The sequence below is a fragment of the Oncorhynchus masou genome, unplaced genomic scaffold (assembly GCF_036934945.1).
Source record: "Oncorhynchus masou masou isolate Uvic2021 unplaced genomic scaffold, UVic_Omas_1.1 unplaced_scaffold_5212, whole genome shotgun sequence".
Taxonomy (NCBI): Eukaryota; Metazoa; Chordata; class Actinopteri; order Salmoniformes; family Salmonidae; genus Oncorhynchus; species Oncorhynchus masou.
In genome coordinates, this window is record NW_027011620.1 from 1 (window position 1) to 20049 (window position 20049).

At 47.4% G+C, this 20049-nt stretch overlaps 1 pseudogene; it reads right to left on the reverse strand.

The window, feature by feature from the left end:
* Window positions 1-974: 974 nt before the first annotated feature.
* LOC135535859 (ankyrin repeat domain-containing protein 12-like) lies at window positions 975-18457 on the reverse strand (annotated as a pseudogene).
* Between the last annotated feature and the right edge of the window lie 1592 nt (window positions 18458-20049).

Consider the following 20049-nt stretch of genomic DNA (forward strand, 5'->3'; position numbering starts at 1 on the left):
ACACTCTAACCACTAGGCTACCTGCCTCCTCTACACTCTAACCACTAGGCTACCTGCCTCCTCTACACTCCAACCACTAGGCTACCTGCCACCCCAACACTCTAACCACTAGGCTACCTGCCTCCTCTACACTCTAACCACTAGGCTACCTGCGGACCCTACACTCTAACCAACATGTATTAAACAGAAGAATGTGTGTTTAATAAGTTTTTGTCAGAACCCGGCTCGTGGGAAGTGACAAAGAGCTCTTATAGGACCAGGGCACAAATAACAACAACAAATGAAGTCCTCCACAATAGTTTGGGGCTTGCCTGTCCTCGCTACTCGGTAGCTCACCATATAAGACGTTTCTAGCCCCTTCTTATTAATGGTATCTGTTGCTTTTATACATGTCTTACTACTCGAAAGTCGTCAAAAAAACCTCATCCTCTACAGGACACCCTAACCGAGGAGCTGTCCTCTACGGGACACCCTAACCGAGGAGCTGTCCTCTACGGGACACCCTAACCGAGGAGCTGTCCTCTCACGGGACACCCTAACCGAGGAGCTGTCCCCTACGGGACACCCTAACTCGAGGAGCTGTCCTCTACCGGACACCCTAACCGAGGAGCTGTCCTCTACGGGACACCCTAACCGAGGAGCTGTCCTCTACGGGACACCCTAACCGAGGAGCTGTCCTCTACGGGACACCCTAACCGAGGAGCTGTCCTCTACGGGACACCCTAACCGAGGAGCTGTCCTCTACAGGACACCCTACCTGAGGAGCTGTCCTCTACAGGACACCCTACCTGAGGAGCTGTCCTCTACAGGACACCCTAACCAAGGAGCTGTCCTCTACAGGACACCCTAACCGAGGAGCTGTCCTCTACAGGACACCCTAACCGAGGAGCTGTCCTCTACAGGACACCCTAACCGAGGAGCTGTCCTCTACAGGACACCCTAACCGAGGAGCTGTCCTCTACAGGACACCCTACCTGAGGAGCTGTCCTCTGGGTCTGAGAGGGGCACCTCTCCCTTTAGGAGGAGCTCCAGCTCGTGGGAATCAGCGATGTCCACGGGCCGCTCCCCTCGCTTGTTGGCCTGGAACGCATTGCCTCCATGTCTCAGCAGCAGCTTCACAATCTATACGAAGGGGGATAGGACAGGTGAACATCTCTGTTGGGGGATAGGACAGGTGTTTATCCCTCTCGGGGGATAGGACAGGTGAGCATCTCTCTCTCTCGGGGGATAGGACAGGTGATTCTCTCTCTCTCTCGGGGGATAGGACAGGTGATTATCTCTCTCTCTCGGGGGATAGGACAGGTGATCATCTCTCTCTGGGGATAGGACAGGTGATCATCTCTCTCGGGGGATAGGACAGGTGACTTTCTCTCTCTCTCGGGGGATAGGACAGGTGATTATCTCTCTCTCTCTCGGGGGATAGGACAGGTGCTCATCTCTCTCGGGGGATAGGACAGGTGATGATCTCTCTCTCTCTCGGGGGATAGGACAGGTAATCCTCTCTCTCGGGGGATAGGACAGGTGAACATCTCTCTCGGGGGATAGGACAGGTGCTCTGTCTCTCGGGGATAGGACAGGTGATCATCTCTCTCGGGGGATAGGACAGGTGATTATCTCTCTCTCTCTCGGGGGATAGGACAGGTGACTTTCTCTCTCTCTCTCGGGGGATAGGACAGGTGACTTTCTCTCTCGGGGGATAGGACAGGTGACTTTCTCTCTCTCTCGGGGGATAGGACAGGTGACTTTCTCTCTCTCTCGGGGGATAGGACAGGTGACTTTCTCTCTCTCTCGGGGATAGGACAGGTGATTATCTTTCTCTCTCTCGGGGATAGGACAGGTGATCCTCTCTCGGGGGATAGGACAGGGTAATCCCTCTCTCTCGGGGGATAGGACAGGTAATCCTCTCTCTCGGGGGATAGGACAGGTGGCTTTCTCTCTCTCTCGGGGGGATAGGACAGGTGACTCTCTCTCGGGGGGGGATAGGACAGGTGATCATCTCTCTCTCTCTCGGGGGATAGGACAGGTGATCATCTCTCTCGGGGATAGGACAGGTGACTTTCTCTCTCTCGGGGGATAGGACAGGTGATTATCTCTCTCTCTCGGGGGATAGGACAGGTTTTTTATCTCTCTCTCTCGGGGGGATAGGACATGTGATCATCTCTCTCGGGGGATAGGACAGGTGTGACTCTCTCTCTCAGGGGATAGGACAGGTGATGATCTCTCTCTCTCGGGGGATAGGACAGGTGATTTTCTCTCTCGGGGGATAGGACAGGTGATCATCTCTCTTGGGGGATAGGACAGGTAATCCTCTCTCTCGGGGGATAGGACAGGTGAGCATCTCTCTCGGGGGATAGGACAGGTGACTTTCTCTCTCTCTCGGGGGATAGGACAGGTGATTATCTCTCTCTCTCTCGGGGGATAGGACAGGTGATCATCTCTCTCGGGGGATAGGACAGGTGATCATCTCTCTTGGGGGATAGGACAGGTGACTTTCTCTCTTGGGGGATAGGACAGGTAATCCTCTCTCTTGGGGGATAGGACAGGTGATCATCTCTCTCGGGGGATAGGACAGGTCTCTTTCTCTCTCGGGGGATAGGACAGGTTTTTATCTCTCTCTCTCTCGGGGGATAGGACATGTGATCATCTCTCTCGGGGGATAGGACAGGTGACTCTCTCGGGGGATAGGACAGGTGATGATCTCTCTCGGGGGATAGGACAGGTGACTTTCTCTCTCGGGGGATAGGACAGGTGACTTTCTCTCTCGGGGGATAGGACAGGTGACTTTCTCTCTCTCTCGGGGGATAGGACAGGTGACTCTCTCTCGGGGGATAGGACAGGTGATCATCTCTCTCTCTCTCGGGGGATAGGACAGGTGATCATCTCTCTCGGGGGATAGGACAGGTAATCCTCTCTCTCGGGGATAGGACAGGTGATCATCTCTCTCTCTCTCGGGGGATAGGACATGTGACTTTCTCTCTCGGGGGATAGGACAGGTGACTTTCTCTCTCTCTCGGGGGATAGGACAGGTGATCATCTCTCTCTCTCTCGGGGGATAGGACAGGTGGTTCTCTCTCTCTCTCGGGGGATAGGACAGGTGATTATCTCTCTCTCTCGGGGGATAGGACAGGTGATTATCTCTCTCTCTCTCGGGGGATAGGACAGGTGACTTTCTCTCTCGGGGGATAGGACAGGTGACTTTCTCTCTCTCGGGGGATAGGACAGGTGATCCTCTCTCTCGGGGGATAGGACAGGTGAACATCTCTCTCTCGGGGGATAGGACAGGTGATTATCTCTCTTGGGGGATAGGACAGGTAATCCTCTCTCTCGGGGGATAGGACAGGTGATCATCTCTCTTGGGGGATAGGACAGGTGACTTTCTCTCTCTCTCGGGGGATAGGACAGGTTTTTATCTCTCTCTCTCTCGGGGGATAGGACATGTGATCATCTCTCTCGGGGGATAGGACAGGTGACTCTCTCTCGGGGGATAGGACAGGTGACTCTCTCTCGGGGGATAGGACAGGTGATTCTCTCTCTCTCTCTGGGAATAGGACAGTTATTTATCTCTCTCTCGGGGGATAGGACAGGTGACTTTCTCTCTCGGGGGATAGGACAGGTGATTCTCTCTCTCTCTCGGGGGATAGGACAGGTGACTTTCTCTCTCTCTCGGGGGATTTGACAGGTGATCCTCTCTCTCGGGGGATAGGACAGGTGACTTTCTCTCTCTCTCAGGGGATAGGACAGGTGACTTTCTCTCTCTCTCAGGGGATAGGACAGGTGATCCTCTCTCTCTCTGGGGATAGGACAGGTGCCTTTCCCTCTCTCTCGGGGGATAGGACAGGTGTTTCTCTCTCTCTCGGGGGATAGGACAGGTGTTTCTCTCTCTCAGGGGATAGGACAGGTGTTTCTCTCTCTCTCTCAAGGTCCAGTTTGTTCATCTTGGTGAATATTTATGTCAGTGTAATTAAAAAAAAAATGTAAATCGTCTCTGATCTCCAAGAGCTCAAGGATCCCAGATAATTCCTGAATAAAGTCAATAAAAAGGGTAAGTAAGTTTCAATCTAAGCAGTACTCCCATGTTAAGAGAACCAGCGGCGGTACGCTGGGAGGTCAGGTCAGGGAGGTCAGGCCAGGCCGGGGAGCTCAGGTCAGGTCAGGCCGGGGAGCTCAGGTCAGGCCGGGAAGGTCAGGTCAGGCCGGGGAGGTCAGGCCAGGCCGGGGAGGTCAGGCCAGGCCGGGGAGGTCAGGCCAGGCCGGGGAGGTCAGGTCAGGCCAGGGAGGTCAGGCCAGGGAGGTCAGGTCAGGCCAGGCCAGGGAGGTCAGGCCAGGCCAGGTCAGGTCAGGCCAGGGAGGTCAGGCCAGGGAGGTCAGGCCAGGGAGGTCAGGCTAGGCCAGGGAGGTCAGGCCAGGCCAGGGAGGTCAGGCCAGGCCAGGGAGGTCAGGTCAGGCCAGGGAGGTCAGGCCAGGGAGGTCAGGCCAGGCCAGGCCGGTCAGGCCAGGGAGGTCAGGCCAGGCCAGGGAGGTCAGGCCAGGGAGATCAGGCCTGGCAGGTCAGGCCAGGCCAGGTCAGGGAGGTCAGGCCAGGCCAGGTCGGCGAGGTCAGGCCAGGCCGGGGGAGGTCAGGCCAGGCCGGGGGAGGTCAGGCCAGGCCGGGGGAGGTCAGGCCAGGCCGGGGGAGGTCAGGCCAGGCCGGGGAGAGGTCAGGCCAGGCCGGAGAGGTCAGGCCAGGCCGGGGGAGGTCAGGCCAGGCCGTGGGGGAGGTCAGGCCAGGCCGGGGAGGTCAGGCCAGGCCGGGGGAGGTCAGGCCAGGCCGGGGGAGGTCAGGCCAGGCCGGGGGAGGTCAGGCCAGGCCGGGGGAGGTCAGGCCAGGCCGGGGGAGGTCAGGCCAGGCCGGGGGAGGTCAGGCCAGGCCGGGGGAGGTCAGGCCAGGGAGGTCAGGCCAGGGAGGTCAGGCCAGGCCGGGGGAGGTCAGGCCAGGGAGGTCAGGTCAAGGAGGTCAACCTACGTCTGTATGTCCACTACTGGAGGCATCGTGGAGCGGCGTGTCATCGTCCAGACCCTGGGTGTTGACTTCTGCGCCCGCCGCGATCAGAACCTTGGCCACGCCGTAGTAACCAAGGTTACATGCCCGTGAAGAGGGGTCCAGCCTGATGGAAGAAAGAAATTGTCTTTCGAAGGGGAAACTGTAACAGTTCAGCGCCAATGAGTTGCAGCCTTATGGGTCCACAGGGAGAGGAGTGAGAATGTGGGTTTAAGCATTATAGCAAGCCATTCTGATAAGAGCACCTGGTAATGACCCCCCGCATATAGCCTCGTTATTGGTACGTCAATTTCTTGTGTTATTTTTATATTTATTCATTTAAATCTTTTCTCAAATATTTTTTCTTGAAATGCACTGTTGGTTAAGGCTTGTAAGTAAGCATTCCACGGTAAGGTGATGTGAAATGTGTGTGTGTGGGTTTAGGTGTTATAAGCAAGCCACTTTAGTGCCTGGTCAATGATTAAAATGTGTATGTACATATTTAAAAAGTTACTCTGATCTTTCTAGTTTACAACGATTGGTCAGGTGTTCCTTTACCTGCGAAGTCTTTGACGTTGACATCAGCCCCCAGGCTGATTATCTCCTTGACATGTTTGGCATCCCCCGTATGGCGCCATGTGTAGCGGCGGCCTCGCCACGCCTCGTTCCTCTTGTTCACCTTGTCCTCGCTCTGGAGGCCGTGCTGCTGGGGACTTTCTTCTGCACCGGGGGTGCCTGGGAAGGGTGGCTAGGGGTCGAGTCTGGAGGGGGAGGGAGGGGAGAGAGAAATAACTCAGAGGAAGTGTTTATTTTTTAAATCTGATAACAGGGAGGCCCGTTATCAACAAGGCCGTTGTACCGGGAGGTCCGGGGATCAACAAGGCCGTTGTACCGGGAGGTCCGTATCACCAAGGCCGTTTGTAGCCGGGGAGGCCCGGTATCAACAAGGCCGTTGAGCCGGGAGGCCCGGGTATCAACAAGGCCGGCTAGACCGGGAGGCCCGTTATCAACAAGGCCGTTGTAGCCCGGGAGGCCCGTTTATCAACAAGGCCGTTGTACCGGGAGGTCCGTTATCAACAAGGCCGTTGTACCGGGAGGTCCGTTATCAACAAGGCCGCTGTACCGGGAGGTCCGTTATCAACAAGGCCGTTGTACCGGGAGGTCCGTAATCAACAAGGCCGTTGTACCGGGAGGTCCGTTATCAACAAGGCCGTTGTACCGGGAGGTCCGGTATCAACAAGGCCGTTGTACCGGGAGGTCCGTTATCAACAAGGCCGTTGTTTGTCATTATGACTCTGAATCCTGATAAATATATTAACCATCCACATCTCTAAGGATGTGGATATGAGAGGGAGAGGAGACAGGGGATGAATGTGTTCTGACTAACCTGGGTGAGAGAGAGAGAGAGAGGGGGGGGTAGGAGGAGACAGGGGATGAATGTGTTCTGACTAACCTGGGTAAGAGAGAGAGAGAGGGAGAGAGAGACAGGGGATGAATGTGTTCTGACTAACCTGGGTGAGAGAGAGGGAGAGAGAGAGAGACGGGATGAATGTGTTCTGACTAACCTGGGTAAGAGAGAGAGAGAGGGAGAGAGAGAGAGACAGGGGATGAATGTGTTCTGACTAACCTGGGTAAGAGAGAGAGAGAGAGAGAGAGAGACAGGGGATGAATGTGTTCTGACTAACCTGGGTAAGAGAGAGAGAGAGAGAGGGGGGGTAGGAGGAGACAGGGATAAATGTGTTCTGACTAACCTGGGTAAGAGAGAGAGAGAGGGGGGGGGGGGTAGAAGGAGACAGGGGTAGGAGGAGACAGGGGTAGGAGGAGACAGGGGTAAATGTGTTCTGACTAACCTGGGTAAGAGAGAGAGAGAGGGGGGGGTTAGGGAGGAGACAGGGGATGAATGTGTTCTGACTAACCTGGGTAAGAGAGAGAGAGAGACAGGGGATGAATGTGTTCTGACTAACCTGGGTAAGAGAGAGAGAGAGACAGGGGATGAATGTGTTCTGACTAACCTGGGTAAGAGAGAGAGAGGGGGGGGTAGGAGGAGACAGGGGATGAATGTGTTCTAACCTGGGCTGTTGTCCCTGGCGGTCATCTGCATCAGGAGGGCCATCTGCTTGCGCTCCGACAGCGGGTAGCCAAACAGGAGATTAACCGGGGCCTTCTTACCCCCCCCAGACTCCTTCTTGACTTTCTTCTTATCCGGACCATCTTTATCTACAAACAAGAGGTAGGACAAGAAACAGAGTTAGACTTAGAAACCCCCCCCCCCAAAAAACACACACGCCTCCAATTCTGCCAAATGAGCAAGGTGTGAATCCCAAAAATGCATCTTATTCCCTATATAGCATAGTCTCTATGGACCCGAGTCAAAAAGAGCACACTATATAGGAGACAGAGTGCCATTTGGGATATCCAAGATGATCAACAAGGGTAATGCAATTAGGGGATGAAGTGTCCCCCCCATCTTTTGCACCGTATTCCTCTCGATCACCCCCCCCCAAAAAAAGTTAGCGAGCACAGCGTTTTAAAGGGGGCCAGCACAGTGTGTAAGGTTGGTATAACTTAACGCATCACCATAACACCATCAAGCCAACATACAGACATGCGTGAGGTGAGCTGGCGAGCTCTAGAGAGCAGGCAGACAGTGTTTAGAGTGTAACATTGCAGGGTAGGAGTACAGGGATTAGACTAACAAAACAGGATAGGGAGACTGGGATTAGACTAACAAAACAGGATAGGAAAACTGGGATTAGACTAACATAACAGGATATGAAGACTGGGATTAGACTAACATATCAACCCTGGGAGACTGGGATTAGACTAACAGGGTAGGAAGACGGGGATTAGACTACCATAACAGGGCTGAAAGACGGGGATTAGACTAACAGGGTAGGAAGACGGGGATTAGACTAACAGGGCTGAAAGATGGGGATTAGACTAACAGGGTAGGAAGACGGGGATTAGACTAACAGGGTAGGAAGACGGGGATTAGACTAACAGGGTAGGAAGACGGGGATTAGACTACCATAACAGGGCTGAAAGATGGGATTAGACTAACAGGGCAGGAAGACGGGGATTAGACTAACATAACAGGGCAGGAAAACGGGGATTAGACTAACAGGGCTGAAAGACGGGGATTAGACTAACCTAATAGGGTAGGAAGACTGGGGACTAACATAACAGGATATGAAGATGGGGCTTCGACTAACATAACAAGGTAGGAAGACTGGGATTCGACTAACATAACAGGGCTGGAAGACTGGGATTCGACTAACATAACAGGGCTGGAAGACTGGGATTCGACTAACATAACAGGGTAGGAATACAGGGATTAGACTAACATAACAGGATAGGAAGACTGGGATTAGACTAACAAAACAGTGTAGGAAGACTGGGATTAGACTAACATATCAGCCCTGGGAGACTGGGATTAGACTAACATATCAGCCCTGGGAGACTGGGATTAGACTAACAGGGTAGGAAAACGGGATTAGACTAACATAACAAGGTAGGAAGACGGGATTAGACTAACATAACAAGGTAGGAAGATGGGATTAGACTAACAGGGTAGGAAGACGGGGATTAGACTAACAGGGCTGAAAGACGGGGATTAGACTAACAGGGTAGTAAAACGGGGATTAGACTAACAGGGCTGGAAGACTGGGATTCGACTAACATAACAGGGCTGGAAGACTGGGATTCGACTAACATAACAGGGTAGGAATACAGGGATTAGACTAACATAACAGGATAGGAAGACTGGGATTAGACTAACATAACAGTGTAGGAAGACTGGGATTAGACTAACCTAACAGGGTAGGAAGACTTGGGACAAACATAACAGGATATGAAGACTGGGATTAGACTAACCAAACAGGGTAGGAAGACTGGGATTAGACTAACATAACAAGGTAGGAAGACTGGGATTAGAATAACATAACAAGGTAGGAAGACTGGGATTAGACTAACCTAACAGGGTAGGAAGACTGGGATTAGACTAACATAACAAGGTAGGAAGACTGGGATTAGAATAACATAACAAGGTAGGAAGACTGGGATTAGACTAACCTAACAGGGTAGGAAGACTGGGATTAGACTAACATAACAGGATAGGAAGACTGGGATTAGACTAACATAACAGTGTAGGAAGACTGGGATTAGACTAACATAACAGGGTAGGAAGACTGGGATAAGACTAACATAACAGTGTAGGAAGACTGGGATTAGACTAACATAACAAGGTAGGAAGACTGGGATTAGACTAACATAGTGTAGGAAGACTGGGATTAGACTAACATAACAGTGTAGGAAGACTGGGATTAGACTAACATAACAAGGTAGGAAGACTGGGATTAGACTAACATAACAGTGTAGGAAGACCGCATAGTAGCATGCAAGGGTAACTATAAGGCCACTGCACGTGTGTGTGTGTTTACAGCATGGCAGAGGGTGTTGGGTACAAGACATGGAGTTGCTGCAGTTACTACAAGACACCTACACACCTACACACAACACATGTATGTATATATGTGCATGTGTGTGTGTGTGTGTGTGTGTGTGTTAACTTCATAGCAGCATAGCGTAGACTCGAGGACCCAGGCTGCAGTGACAGTTACCTGCTAAACACATCCTGCAGGGAGTCACTAACCTCCCCTCAGACTCTCCCCAGGACTCAGTGGACTGGCCTGGGTCTGACTCATCTACTGGGCAAAGCAGAGACACGGGGCAGGGGGGTAAGAGGAAGGGAGGGAGGGAAGTGAGGGAAGAGGAATGGAGGAAAGAGGAAGGGAGAGAGGGAAGAGAAGGGGAGATGAGGAGGAGGGAGGGAGAGGAGAGAGAGCAGGGGGAAAGCAACGCATTAATGCACGCCGCTCTCTCACACACACACACACACACACACACACACACACACACGCTCATTCACACATCTCAAAACATATGAGTCATTATAGAAGACTGAAGGTCCAGGGTGGAGTGGGATGTTGCTTTCCTTCACTACCCAAAAGCACACAACTAGCTCCTCCGTTGTAGGCTGTTCAATTCAGACGCTCACGTCAAGATGTGACCTAGAAACTCCGACCAACTGGCAGGTGTCTTCACTGACATTTTCAATTTCTCCCGATTGAGTCTGTCATACCAACATGTTTCAAGCAGACCACCCTGTGTCCAAGAACAATAAGGTAACCTGCCTAAATGACTACAGACCCGTAGAACTCACATCCGTAGACATGAAGTGCTTTGAAAGGCTGGTCATGGCCCACCTCAAGGCTCACCTCAATACCATTATCCCAGAAACCCTAGACCCACTCCAATTTGCATACCGCCCCAACAGATCCACAGATGATGCAATCTCTATTGCACTCCACACTGCCCCTTTCCCACCTGGACAAAAGGAACACCCGTGAGAATGCTATTCATTGACTACAGCTCAGCGTTCAACACCATACAGAGCTCATCACTAAGCTAAGGACCCTGGGACTAAACACCTCCCTTCATTGACTACAGCTCAGCGTTCAACAGCATAGTCCCCTCCAAACTAGGGAACGTGGGACTGAATCCCTCCCTCTGCAACTGGATCCTGGACTTCCTGACGGGCCGCCCCCAGGTGGTGAGGGTAGGTAGCAAAACATCTGCCACGCTGATCCTCAACATGGGGGCTCCTCAGGGGTGCGTGCTCAACCTCCTCACCCTGTTCACTCATGACTGCATGGCACAACTCCAACACCATCATTAAGTTTGCCGACGACACAACATGATCACCAACAACAACGACACAGCCTATAGGGAGGTGGTCAGAGACCTGGCCGTGTGGTGCCAGGACAACAACCTCTCTCTCAACGTGATCAAGACAAAAGAGATGATTGTGGACTACAGGAAAAGAAGGACCGAGCACGCCCCCATTCTCATCAACGGGGCTGTAGTGGAGCAGGTTGAGAGCTTCAAGTTCCTTGGTGTCCACACCAACAAACTATCATGGTCCAAACACACCAAGACAGTCGTGAAGAGGGCACAGCAGAGCCTATTCCCCCTCAGGAGCTGAAAAGATTTGGCATGGGTCCTGAGATCCTCAAAAGGTTCTACAGCTGCACCATCGAGAGCATCCTGACCAGTTGCCTGGTATGACAACTGCTCGGCCTCCGACCGCAAGGCACGACAGAGGGTAGTGCGAATGGCCCAGTACATCACTGGGGCCAAGCTTCCTGCCATCCAGGACCTCTATACCACACAGTGTCAGAGGGAGGCCATAAAAATTGTCAAAGACTCCAGCCACCCTAGTCAGACTGTTCTCTCTGCAACAGCACGGCAAGTGGTACCGGAGCGCCAAGTCTAGGACCAAGAGGCTTCTAAACCGCTTCTACCTCCAAGCCATAGGACTGCTGAACAGCTAATCAAATGGCTACCCAGACTATTTGCATTGCCCCCCCCCCCTCCCCATTTAACACCGCTGCTACTCTCTGTTGTTATCATCTATACATAGTGACTTTAATAACTCTACCTACATGTTCATATTACCTCAATTACCTCGACTAACCGATGCCCCAGCACATTGACTCTGTACCAGTACCCCCTGTATATAGCCTCCACATTGACTCTGTACCGGTACCCCCCTGTATATAGCCTCCACATTGAATCTGTACCGGTACCCCCCTGTATATAGCCTCCACATTGACTCGGTACCAGTACTCCCTGTATATAGCCTCCACATTGACTCTGTAACGTACCCCCTGTATATAGCCTCCACATTGACTCTGTATCTGTACCCCCTATATATAGCCTCCACATTGACTCTGTACTGGTAACCCCCTGTATATAGCCTCCACATTGACTCTGTACCGTAATACCCTGTATATAGTCTCCACATTGACTCTGTACTGTACCCCCTGTATAGTCTCCACATTTACATTACATTTAAGTCATTTACCGGTACCCTTATCATAGCGACTTACACATTTGAATTCACCTTCTGACATCCAGTGGTACAGCCACTTTATATAGTCACATTGAATCTGTACCGGTACCCCCTGTATATAGCCTCCACATTGACTCTGTACCGGTACCCCTTGTATATAGCCTACACATTGACTCTGTACCGGACCCCCTGTATATAGCCCCACATTGACTCTGTACCGGTACCCCTGTATATAGCCTCCACATTGACTCTGTACCATAATGACCCTGTATATAGCCTCCACATTGACTCTGTACCGTTAATACCCTGTATATAGCCTCCACATTGACTATTGTACCGGTACCATCTGTATATAGCCTCGCTTATTCTAATTTTACTGCCACTCTTGAATAACTTGTTTATTTTATTTATTTTTCGTTATGATAACTTTTTTTTTTACTGCATTTTTACAATATAAGTGCTTTAAAATAAGCAATTCACGGTTGTATTTGGCGCCTGTGACAAATAATATTTGATTTGAAACCAAGCCATGGGGTTGAAGGAATTGTCTATAGAGCTCAGAGACAGGGAGGCAGATCTGGGGAAGGTACCAAAACATTTACGCAGCATTGAAGGTCCCCAAGAACACAGCGGCCTCCATCATTCTTAAATGGAAAAGTTCGAACCACCGACTTTTTCCCGGCCAAACATCGGGGGAGAAGGGGCCTTGGTCAGGAAGGTGACCAAAACTTGATGGTCACTCTGACAGAGATCCAGAGTTCCTCTGTGGAGATGGGAGACCTTCCAGAAGGACAATCATCTCTGCAGCACTCCACCAATCAGGCCTTTATGGTAGAGTGTCCAGACGGAAGCCAATCCTCAGTAAAAGGCACATGACAGCCCGCTTGGAGTTTCCCAAAATGCACCTAAAGGACTCTGACCATGAGAAACAAGAGTCTCTGGTCTGATGAAACCAAGATGCATTGTGCTGTTTTGGGTGTCAATTTGATGAGGGGGAAAAAAAATGATGTAATACATTTTAGAATAAGGCTGTAACGTAACAAAATGTGGATAAAGTCATCACGTCAGCTTGAACCAGAAGCCAGGATTTGACTTGACTTACGATTTAACAAAAGACTTTTCCTTTAACACAATTAGGAATTGTTACAGTGCAACTCAAACTTCTACTCAAGAGTTTTATTTTTATGTATTGTAGACTCAAATAAATTTCATCTGAGCTAAAATGGGGAGGAGAGTACGACCAGGGACAGGGCCAGAGCCAGGGACAGGGCTTACTCCATGGGATTATGGGAAAACATTCAGTATAAAATGTATTCAGAGCTAAAAACATGCAGGGGACGGAGTAACGGTTCACCGAGTGTGTGGGCCTAAATTTGTCCTGTTTAGGCCACCTTACCCAGGGCCCTCCTTCATTCACAGTAATTACAGATTCAACCTCCAGTTTCAACCCTGTTTCAGATCCAGGAATCTGACTGAAAATGACTGTTTATAGACTTCAAAGAATAGCAGCACTGTGTGTGTGTTGTTGGCAAAGTTGCAATAAGGGGTTTCAATATCCAAACCATGGGTTGGTTGGATACAGGGGACTGTGTGTGTGTGTGTGTGTGTGTGTGTGTGTGTGTGTGTGTGTGTGTGTGTGTGTGTGGTTACAGGGAAGCTCAACACAGAAAGTATAAGACCATTACATCAGATAAAGGCTTAATTATACCAGCAATGAGCAGTGCTCCTATTGCCTCAGTCCAACTCTCTGGCTCTTCCAGATTTGAGTAGAAGGGAAAACAAGAAGCTGAATATCTTGGTGTTGTAGAAGAACAAGGCAACCCCCCCCATGTCAGATTCTGACTGCAGAATCTAAATAAATAAAAGAAAATAACGTTCATATTTTAGTCATTCAGCCGACACTCCAGTCAACCAACGACCTTACAAACTACAAACTTTCAGATCGTGTTGTTTACTTAACGTTACTGTGAACATACAGTTGAAGTCGGGAAGTTTACATACACCTTAAACCAAATACATTTAAACTTTGTTTTTCACAATTCCTGACATTTAATCCTAGTAAAAAAATTCCCCCCGTTTTAGGTCAGTTAGAATCACCACTTTATTTTAAGAATGTGAAATGTCAGAATAATAGTAGAGAGAATGATTTATTTCAGCTTTTATTCCTTTCATCACATTCCCAGTGGGTCAGAAGTTTACATCCACTCAATTAGGGTTTGGTAGCATTGCCTTTAAATTGTTTAACTTGGGTCAAACCTTTCGGGTAGCCTTTCAACAAGCTTCCCACAATAAGTTGGGTGAATTCTGGCCCATTCCTCCTGACAGAGCTGGTGTAACTGAGTCAGGTTTGTTGGTCTCTTATACTAGATATACACTCGATATATGCTAGATATACACTCGATATATGCTCGATTTATACTCTTATACTAGATATATAATCTTATACTAGATATATAATAGATATATACTCTTATACTAGATATATACTAGATATATACTCTTATACTAGATATATAATCTTATACTAGATATATAATAGATATATACTCTTATACTAGATATATAATCTTATACTAGATATATAATAGATATATACTCTTATACTAGATATATAATCTTATACTAGATATATAATAGATATATACTCTTATACTAGATATATAATCTTATACTAGATATATAATAGATATATACTCTTATACTAGATATATACTAGATATATACTCTTATACTAGATATATAATCTTATACTAGATATATAATAGATATATACTCTTATACTAGATATATAATCTTATACTAGATATATAATAGATATATACTCTTATACTAGATATATAATAGATATATACTCTTATACTAGATATATACTCTTATACTAGATATATAATAGATATATACCCTTATACTAGATATATACTCTTATACTAGATATACAATCTTATACTAGATATATAATAGATATATACTCTTATACTAGATATATACTCTTATACTAGATATAGACTCATACTAGATATATACTAGATATATACTCTTATACTAGATATACACTCATACTAGATATATACTAGATATATACTCTTATACTAGATATATAATCTTATACTAGATATATAATAGATATATACTCTTATACTAGATATATAATAGATATATACTCTTATACTAGATATATAATCTTATACTAGATATATAATAGATATATACTCTTATACTAGATATATAATCTTATACTAGATATATAATAGATATATACTCTTATACTAGATATATAATCTTATACTAGATATATAATAGATATATACTCTTATACTAGATATATACTAGATATATACTCTTATACTAGATATATACTAGATATATACTCTTATACTAGATATATACCATTATTTATGAAGGTACAGCACATGATTGATTGTATTATAGTATCATGCATCTGCATGGATGCTCACATGGGCTTTAAAAAAGACACTATTTGTTGTATTCAAGTCAAATACAAAAGTACATTATAAATTGTTTGTTTGTTAAATATACCCCATCACTCTCTCTCTCACACACACACACACACGTGTGAAATAGCCATGTGAGACGTGGGATGTTGGTACCTGTGTCTGATTCTCTCTCCTTGTTGCGAGGGGGCTCACGGTGAAGGACAGTTTGCGTTTCATGATAGACTTGGGTGGTTTCCTTCCTTTCCCCCAGAAACTCACTGCGGTCAAGCTTCGGAGTCTTGGTGAAGAGGAAATCTTATCTTACTCTGGGGAGAATTGAAAAACAGGGGTTACATTACAGAATTCAGTGTTTTTTCCCCCCCACGTAGAAAAATTAAATAAATAAAAAATAATAAAACCCGCTGAATAAATATCTAACTGCATTGCTAAACTGAGATCTAGCAAGTTAGATCTGTTTTTCTTGTAAATTTCTGCTCGGCTTCAGACAAAATGTTGTGTCAGTTACTACACATCTCCCACTGGGATGAGAAATCTTTGCTATCGTCTTCAGGACACACGAACGGCACTCTTCCTCTCCGATGGCAGAGAGCAAGAGGCAACGGTTGCTTTTCTCCCGTAGATATAGATTAACGGCAAGCAAAACGAGAACCATAAGAAATCTGATGGCCATGCAACGTTCATGCAGAAAAATGACTTGCGCTTTTCATTGTAAGCTAATTTACTTTACTCGGGGCGGCAGCGTAGCCTAGTGGTTTAGAGCGTTGGACCAGTCACCGGAAGGTTGCAAGATCGAATCCTCCGAGCTGACAAGGTAAAACAAATCTGTTCTGCCCCTGAACAGGCAGTTAACCCCACTGTTCCTCGTCCCGTCAATGAAAAATAAGAATTTGTTCTTGACTGACTTGCCTGGTTAAATATAGATTAAATAAAAAAGTAAACTTGTGTGGCTGCCAGCCAAACAGCGTGCTGCACTTCTGTTTCAATCTGATGAAACTAAGATATTTTCTGCCGAATGTTTTTGCATTAAATTTGTGTGATGAAAAACTAGTTGCCCGTCCCATATAATAGACATTAAAGTAAACAAAAAACTAATGATTTTAAAACTTGGTGAAATTGTTTTAAAAACGCAGCTTTATTGATGGTGTTTGTTTTGAAAAAAACTGATTTCTGCAGTACAATTGAATTTCAGTGGCTTAGTTAAAAGAGTAGTTCCCGCTGTCGTCAGGAGTCTGCCGGTGCATTTATTCTTTATTATTATTTATTTATTTATCTAGATGAGTTCCACTGATATCTTCATATCAGAGGATGTGAGCAGAGTTGAAGGGTCGGAAATCTCGCTATCGCTCAGGGATAAATAAAAACCGCCGTTTCTAAATGAGCTCCATTCATAAAAAAAGTAAATAAAATATTTATTTTTGAATCACCATTTAACCAACACCAATCTATTTACGTGACAACCTGGACCTACCATTTGGTTTTGAAATATTGAAACCAAACCGTAAGATTTGAGTGTATTTTAATTAACATGCCTGCAGCTGAGAAACCCCTCTCTCCGTGCTTGCAGAGCCACTGGGAATTTCACTTGTAAGGTTGTATTCTGTTATATTCGGCGCATATGTAATATACAATTGATTTGACACTAAACACCCTGCAGGCCACTCTTGCCAGTCTGGGCAGGGACGTAGTTTATTTTTCTACGGGAAGCCTGAAAAAGGTTTTTAGGAAGAATAACCCTATCAAAAACGGAAACCTCCTTGAAAATGTTAATATATAAAAAAAGGTCAAAATCAATTATAGCCCATGTGTCCTTATGGGGATGTGATACTACAGTATTTCTGATCGTCTTAACTCAACATGACTTTGAGAAGCTCCACAGTGATGGTTTCTTCGCCTCAATCAGCAAGTAAACAAAGAGTCTGTTTTTAAATCCATTGAGAATGACAATAGAACCTCAACGTGGCCTATTAGGAAAATCTTTCCAGCTATCTCCCTTCCATAACCACTCAGCATGGAAAGAGGGGGAAAATGTCATGCTCTGATCCGGATGAAAAATAGACCTACCTGATTACAAAGTATCCCTTGGCGCAATATCCTACAGCTGCGCTGAAAATGAGGGCCCAGAATATTTTATACAATATTGCAAGTTTGCTAGCGTGAGTTTTGGGCCAGACCAAGTTGATACAATGTTTCATGTTCGCAAGACAGGCCAACGTAGCCAATATGACTTAAAGTGTATTTATTTTTACAATACGGATATTTTCTACCTGCACGCTGCAATGTTTTAATTTGTTGGCTTCATGGAGCCTATTTTCACATATTGCCAATGGAAGTTGTCTTTAGGCTTTGTATCATCATTATTATTTAGATATAATGTTGATTGACCACATGACATTGATTTTGAGATATGAAGACTTATAAACGAAATGAAACGCCTCCACGTAAAACGGGCATATGAAAATTACAGCTAAGATAACTGTGCACTTCAAATGGAAAAAAAGGGTGTAGCCCACAGTGTAGCCCACCGCCCGCAGCCCACCGCCCGTGTAGCCCACCGCCCGTGTAGCCCACCGCCCGTGTAGCCCACCGCCCGGTGTAGCCCACTGCCCGTAGCCCACCGCCCGTGTAGCCCACCGCCCGTGTAGCCCACCGCCCGTGTAGCACCGACCGCGGTAGCCCACCGCCCGGTAGCCCACCGCCCGTAGCCCACCGCCCGGTGTAGCCCATTGCCCGTGTAGCCCACCGCCCGTGTGCCCACCGCGGTAGCCTACATCGCCCGTAGCCGACCGTGTAGCCCACCGCCCGGTGTAGCCCACCGCCCGTGTAGCCTACCGCCCGTGTAGCCCACCGCCCGTGTAGCCCACTGCCCGCCTATTGCAGGTGTAGCCCACTGCCCGTGTAGCCTATTGCAGGTGTAGCCCACTGCCCGTGTAGCCCAGCCCACCGCCCGTAGCCCACTGCCCGCCCACTGCAGCCCACTGCCCGTGTAGCCCACTGCCCGCAGCCCAGGTGTAGCCCATTGCACTGCCCGTGTAGCCCACTGCCCGTGTAGCCCACTGCCCAGGTGTAGCCCATTGCAGGTAGCCTATTGCAGGTAGTAGCCTATTGCAGGTGTAGCCTATTGCAGGTGTAGCCTATTGCAGGTGTAGCCTATTGCAGGTGTAGCCTATTGCAGGTGTAGCCTATTGCAGGTGTAGCCTATTGCTGGCAAGTTCAGGAGCAAAGTGGTAGAATCATATTGTCTTCTCGTTAGGCTATATTGATCTCTGGCTCCATCTTTAATAATTTGTGTGTCTTCATCTGTAATACCAGTGCTTAAAGCATCAGACAAGCTCAGTAGCCAACATATAGTTGATGTATTAACACATAGGGTGTGTGGCTATATATGGAAGTTTTGTTATTTTTTTTAGATTGGTCTAAAGAACAGACGACTCTTGGTCTGCCATTTTTGTTGTTGTTTTGTTGTCATAGACCAATCACATGCTCTGCTTAACATCTTGTAGATCTGACCATGGACTACTTGCTAACCCAGAATCTTTATACCATATATTGTTCCCAGGGGGCTAGAAAAGAGATCAAGAGAAGCGAGGGTTGTTTCTCGACCAGATCGTGCCGGGCGGGTGTCGAATATATTCTGTGTGTATAAACGTACCTTCGTCCCAGTCGGTTTGTCCACCATGGATCCATCTCTACGTCGGCCCCGGGTTTCGCCATGGTGCAGTGTTGCTGGTGGTGCGGATGGACTCCCTCCCCTCCCACCCACCGTGTGACTAGCTACGACAGCTACGCTCCAGCACGCTCATCGTGCTCCTACAACAGAAGACATGTTATGAAGAGAACATTAACACTACATGTTATGTTAGCCGCGTGACTAGCTACGGGATAATCATGCTCCTATAATGCACAGGAAGAGAACATCGACAATTCTCAAATGATCTCAATTAGCCTATCAGAATCTTCTAAAGTCATGACATCATTTTCAGGAATTTTCCAAGCTGTTTAAAGGCACAGTCAACTTAGTGTATGTAAACTTCTGACCCACTGGAATTGTGATACAGTGAATTATAAATGGAACAATCTGTCTGTAAACAATTGTTGGAAAAATGACTTGTGTCCTGCACAAAGTAGATGTCCTAACCGACTTGCCAAAACTATAGTTTGTTAACAAGAAATTTGTGGAGTGGTTGGAAAAACGAGTTTTAATGACTCCAACCTAAGTATGTAAACTTCCAACTTCATCTGTATATAGTGTTTGTCATGTTAGTTGTGCGATGAGCCATGACAGCTACGGCTCAGCGCATTCATTATGCTCCTACAACAACACAGGAGGCCATGGTGAGAATTTCAAGTCATTCACTTAAGGCATATCACCCCCCCCCCCCATACCAATATGATGACGCTTAAACTTAAGAGCCTACAATTGAGCCAAACACGTCGCTCCTAAATGAAACATTTCAATTGTATTTTATTCAATCTTCCTGGGGTCCGACAATTACAAAACCATGAAAAATAACTGCGAGAGATCAGAGGGTAATGTATTCTGTAAAAAGTGGTTAAAAAAAAAAAAACCAGAAAGCTCATTGGCCGATACCACTTTGTATGCATCGCTACACGTGGAAATTTCCACAACTGTTGAAAGTAGCATGACTGTGACATGTAGAGAAATA